This window comes from Trichomycterus rosablanca, chromosome 7 (genome assembly GCF_030014385.1).
Source record: "Trichomycterus rosablanca isolate fTriRos1 chromosome 7, fTriRos1.hap1, whole genome shotgun sequence".
NCBI lineage: Eukaryota > Metazoa > Chordata > Actinopteri > Siluriformes > Trichomycteridae > Trichomycterus > Trichomycterus rosablanca.
This window is the reverse complement of record NC_085994.1, coordinates 9,640,972-9,647,280: the sequence shown is the minus strand read 5'-3', so window position 1 is coordinate 9,647,280 and position 6,309 is coordinate 9,640,972. Positions and strand designations below refer to the sequence as shown.

Genomic DNA, 6,309 nt, shown 5'->3' with positions numbered 1-6,309 from the left:
TCAAAAAAAGTAAAGAGAAAAAATAGCAGTAGAGGGAAAAGAAAGAGTGCTATTAAACTTCAGTTACATTATTTTAAACACACCCAGTGAACATGAAATGTGTACATAGTTTGGTTGACGTATGTGAGGTTTACTGTGTCACCGAGAGGCAACGGGTCTCTAAGCTTTTCCTCCTTACTTCCTGCAGCTCTGCTATATGTTACTAACGATAACGGCTTTCAGACCACAGACTCCCACCACCACTCTCACTCACTGGCTTTCCTATTGTTATATCCAAATGTTGTGGTTATGAGATCCTGTAAACCCAAAACCTAAAGAGCACTTTATCATCTCACCTACTTGTACATTTTAACTGCACAAACCAATATCTTCCTATTCCAGTGCTGTCCCATGCCAAAACACTCTTTCAATATTGCAGAGCCTTTTCTTACATTTTAAAGAACATTTTTATGGCATTTAACTGGTTAACTGCTAGGCTACCACTGCCCACTGTGTTCTGTGGTGTACGGATCCATTTACTTCAGTAAATAAACTATTTAGTTCATATCATGCATAATGAATGGCAAAAGCATTACATGTAAAAACTTATAGACCTGTAAAAACAGTTTAAAACCAGTTTCAAAATAGTATAAATGTACTTGTAGCTGCAGAAATGTTTTGAGCTTATCATTTGATGGTTATAGCTGAGAGCCTGAATCTTATTACTTCTTTTATTTGGATCAAAGAGTAACAATCCTGTTTTTGGTTAATATGTCATTTATTATTATGGGCACTTGGAGAGTACAGTGGTCTATTACTGCTCTGAAATTTGGGTTCAAATCTCAGAGGTGCTACAGGCTAGCCAGGTGTCTACAAAGACAGGATTAGGTTTGTCCGAGGGAAAAGGACAAATGGGTGCCCTGTTCTGGGTGCCCCTGCCTTGCCAACCCAGTGTTTCCAGGTGCAACCCAGAGAATATAAATGTGTTATAATGTAGTTATTACTATAATATACTTTAGTGCTGATTAATATGCATGGCTAACTTTAAGTCAACTGTAGAGTCGTGTGCATTTTTTTAACCCACACTAGGTGAGTGCATATATGCGAATCAGCCTTGCATATGGAGAGACACACCCTGTTTAAAGCACTCCTTCCCTGCCTCTGTGCTGGCGGCATCAATCAGCTAGGAGAGGTCATAGTTGCATCAGTCACGAGGATTCCCTATCCGACTTAATACCCCACCTTTATATGAACAACAGGCCAACCATTGTTCATTTGGCCGCTTAGCCCAGCCGGATGGCAGAGCTGAGATTCGTTATGATGTATTCTAGATTGCAGCTCTGGTGTGAGAGTTTGTCTTTTTCACTGTTTTATTACTATCAAAATAGTAATATATCATGTCTCAGACTAATTTTTTTTAGTTTTGATCCATGTAAAAAATTCAAAAGATTTTTAGCTTATCAAATAGAATGAGTCAGTGCAGTAAATACTGGAGACCTAAGTTTGATCCTTGTCTTAAGTCACTCTTGTTGATAAGTTTTGTTTAGTCTTCCCAGGTCCACATGGGTTTTTTTCAGGCTATTTCAAGCATTCCAGAACATAACAAAGTGACAGGCTACTCTAAGTTGTCCCTACGTTTGACTGAGTGAAGTGAAGCTGTGTTGCACCCTGATAAATTAGCACCATGTCCAGATTGACTAATCTACAACTGGTACATGGTGATGGTGCTAAATATGGATTAAAAAACTCCCTCAGGGGCGCCCAGGTGGTGCAGCGGGATATTCCACTTGCACACCAGCGCCGAAATTCTGAACTCCTTGGTTCGAAACTCGACATCTAGCGTCCATAATTGTAGATAGATAGCAGATAGAGAGGCGTCTGTGCAGAGTGCATGGGTGAAAAAAGGGTTCTGCTAAGGGCTGCGCATGGGTCGGAGGAGGCGTGAGCAGCAATAGACCCACCTCGACTGCAATCAGGGATCCCCCAGCAGTGGAAGACAAAATGACTACGTTAAATTGGGAGAAAATGGGGAGAAAATGCATAAATAAAATAGAAAAAAAGTCCCTCAGGAACACATTGTATGTATCTTAATTGTAGCATTACTTATATGATTCCATGATGGCAACAGTTTGGCAAAGTACCTGACCTCACATACAGGCTGTGAGTGTGTATTACCTTACCTGAGCAGCAAGGAAATTCTAATCAAATGTCTGTATCTTATTTTTATACATGTTTTGTCAATATTAAATATTAAATTAGATCTAGTCCATGTAGTTTTTACCACTGGGTGGTGCTGCAGACCAGCATAGAATGACCAGAGTTTGACACGTCTGCATTTTTAGGCTAACAGTACAGGGAGTAACAATTTTTCAATTTTTACACTTTTAAACCTTTTTTCAAATGACAAAGAAAGTATAAAGTAAAAGTAAATAAAACAAAGCAAAGATTTGTAAAGTTTTTCACTGCCCAACTTTGCTGCCTTCAACACACAATGATGATTTTAATTGTTGCAGTTCTGCAAGCGGATTCTTTTTGCACATTCCTGCTTACTACAAGATTTCAGCTGTAGTACAACTTCAGCTATAGTTTTTATCCATATAAAATATTCAAAAGATTTTTAGCTTATCAAATAGAATGAGTCAGTGCAGCAAGTTCTGGAGACCTAAGTTTGATCGTTGTCTTAAGTCACTCTTGTTGATAAGTTTTGTTTAGTCTTCCCAGGTCCACATGGATTTTTTTCAGGCTATTTCAAGCATTCCAAAACATAACAGAGAGCGACAGGCTACTCTAAATTGGCCATAAGCTTAAGCATTACTTATATAATTCCATGATGGCAACAGTACCTGACCTCGCATACAGGCTGTGAGTGTGTGTTCCCTAACCTGACCAGCAAAGAAATTCTGCCCAACTTAATTCTATTTTTATTTTGCTGCCTGCAACACACAAAACATTGTGTTACATCCTTCCTAACATCTTTTAATCATTTAGAAACTGAGGATTTTAATTGTTGTAGTTATGCAAGTGGAAATTTTGCCCATTTCTGCTTACTACAAGACACAATTGCCTGACTCTCCTCGTGACTAGCAATATATTTTCAACAGGAGACCTGGACTGAGATCTGGACTGTAGCCAGATTAGTCAATTACACACAATCTATATCTATGAAGCCACACTGTTCTAGCACGTGCATAATGAGGCCTAGCATTGTCTTGCTGACTTCCCGAGAAAAGATGTCCTGCCAAAATTCCAATGTGTATAAAGCCAATTTGCTAATTTGAAAAATAAAATAAAGAGTTGATCTACAACAATACATAAAGTAAAATACAACAATGGTTTCAAAATAAAAACCTCAGTTTCACAATGACTTGATTACAAAATGAATGTAACTAACAGGAAAAACCAAACCTGTGGTAAATATGACTTTGTCCCAACTTTTTTGACTGTGTTGCAGGCATCTTCAAAAATGAAAAATTTGTATACAATTCTATTAAAATAAACATACTATTAAATAAACATTCAGTTAAATAAAGATTCAAGAAAATAAACAAATCACAGCTTATTTTTTGCATTGCATTTTACAAACTGTCCCAACTTTTCTGGAAATGGGTTTGTATTTAAAAACAATAAGAAATAAAACAATTAGTCTCAATTCCTATATGCTTAACACTTAACCCCAGGTGATATGTTTTTACATTCTGAACTATATGGCTAAATATATTTGGACACTACATGTAATAACTGGGTTTTAATGTTTATAACAGGTTTATATAATCAGTTATATAAACTAAATTATATGCTTCTAATATTCTGGGAACAGTGTGGTAAACGCCCTTTTTGTTGCAGCTTGACTGATCTATATTGGTATTATTATTTATATAAATCCCTCATTAATGTTCTTTGTGGATCTGTGGTATTAGTACTGTGCACATTTTTCAGGTATGTTCTTGTTAATAAATTGCTATAGGTGAGTTGTGTGTGTTTGGAAAAGAAGGGCATGTCAAGGTCATCGGGGTTGCACACGTTTTGACTTGTTTGGAAACTTTATGTTTCCTCTCTTGGGGCACATGAGGTCGTATATTAAAGGAGGCAGAACAGGGGAGATTTACACACTGATAAAGGTTCCATGTATTAAAGACAAGTTACCTTTTTCTCTTACACTCACTTGTCGTACATGTCTGTCCACAGTTAAGCAAGTGTTACATGACCATGAGCTTTAAGCTGCACTGCAAACAGAAAGTTCTTATTCTTCCACATTTGTCCATATGATCAGCAACAAACTTTAGCTGATGATAAGATGATTGTTTTGGAGTTTTTTCCAAGTTTTTTCTGTTTGTTCTGTGTGGTAGAAACACAGCACCAAAAAAGTTGACTGTCATCGTACTTGTTGTTTAAGGCTTTATATTATGTGTGGTGTTAGTATCTATACCCATATCTTAAACAAACAGTGCCTCTAACCCCACCAATAAGTACCATTTAGGTTTTGTTGCTACTTGCTTACTTAAAATGAATCCTGTGGTACTGAACCTTTGATACTGAATATAATTCCAGTTTTTTGTTTGTAGAAGACCTTTTATTTTTGTGCAGTGAAAACCCTAGCATAAAGGTAGTTGATTCAATTCTCAAGTGGAACAGTCCTTTCTGCGTGGAGTTTGCATGTTCTCCTCATGTTTGCGTGGGGGTCAAATTGCCCGTGACAGTGTTTAACTGTAACTACCTGTCCTGTCATGGATGTAGCCACAATTTCAGGGTCCTGGGTTTAATTTTTTTCCTTTGGTCTCTGTGTGTAGTTTGATGTCATTCCTCTGTCCACACTGGTTTCCTTGAGTACTCTAAGTAAGTGAATTACCTACTCAAAATGAATGCTAGGTGTGACCCTAGCTGTGATTAAGTGTGTGATGCTCTTCAGTGTGTTATTCAAGAGTTTCTTGATACGCTTTGAATTCATTCTGACCCCGAGCTGGATAATGCACCATGTTATAGGCTCTATGCACGACTGTCTTCCGGGTTCTCGTATACTGGCAGATCAACTTCCGGTATTCATTTGCCGGTCGTCAACAAGCAGATAACGTTAGGCATGGCTCTCTTTTACACTTGTTGTCTTCAAGATTAACCTCGTCTGACAGTGAACGATTTAGACCGACCGACGCATGGTTTGTACTGCTTCTTCTAACAAGCGGGAAAAAGGATTTTAAATGTACAACTCCAGCGACATTGACAAATATGAAGGTAAGTACGTTAGCAAACATTTCCTTAGAACCATGCAAGTAGGGTAGTTGTAAACTGGTTAGTGGTTGTTTTGCTAGACTAGACAAACACTACATCTAGCTTGACAGACCAGTATTAAGATTCATGTTTTAGTTAGCTTTGAAGCATACCATTACAATTTCATTTTTATGCATATTCTGCTTGCACAGTGCCAGGTTAGGCAAGCTTTAAGATAGTGTCAAATCCCATGTATTAATGATGTTCAAACAACAATAAATATATATATGTATGTGTGTTCAATTCCCAGGTGGAGTGGTCCGGGTTCTTTCTGTGTGAGGTTTGCATGTTCTCCCTGTATCTGCGTGGGTTTCCTCCGGCAGCTCCTGTTTCCTCCCACAGTCCATAGACGTGCAAGTGAGGTGAATTGGAGATACAAAATTGTTTGATATTAAAACTTGAACTGATGAATTTTGTGTAATGAGTAACTACCATTTCTGTCATGAATGTAACCAAAGTGTAAAACATGATGTTAAAATCCTAATACAACATAAAACAAACTAAACATATCTGACTGGATATATTAGCAATTTACCCTCAATCTTTTGATTAAGTGTAAAAAGTTTTGTTCACCAATATATGAATGAGTTATCTTTTATTCATTATCAAATGTTATATGTCAGACCATAATAAATTTCCTGTCAATTGATTAATTTGATGTTACAGTATTAACATGTCTTTCTCCAAAAACATATTTGTTGTAAATGCGAGGAGGAACTTTGATTTTTTTATTCTTATGTTTATTACAGCAGGTTATCAAGAATTAGTCATTACAGAATTTATCAGTGTCAAGCTGGCAGCAATGGGGTATCAAATATATATGCTGTTCAGTTCAAAACCTTGTATCATGTTACAAAAGAGAAAAAAAAAACGTCCATTTGAAGTTAAATGTAAAAAGATTTTATTTCAAGTCTTTTTAACGCCATTCAAGTGGTCTATTCATTGTGAAATGAATGTTAAACAACTGCCAGATTCACAAAACGTAAGAAACAGCAAAAACTGTTTTACACACTCAATATAGAAGCACTTTGTAGTTCTACAATTACTGACTGTAGTCCATCTGTTTCT

At 36.9% G+C, this 6,309-nt stretch overlaps 1 long non-coding RNA gene across 1 annotated transcript; it reads left to right on the top strand.

Annotated features, from left to right (window-relative positions):
- The first annotated feature begins 4,962 nt into the window (after window positions 1–4,962).
- LOC134317623 (uncharacterized) lies at window positions 4,963–5,890 on the top strand. Its single transcript, XR_010013254.1, has 2 exons — window positions 4,963–5,205; window positions 5,492–5,890. It is a non-coding gene; the product is annotated as an uncharacterized LOC134317623 (long non-coding RNA).
- The last annotated feature ends 419 nt before the right edge of the window (window positions 5,891–6,309 follow it).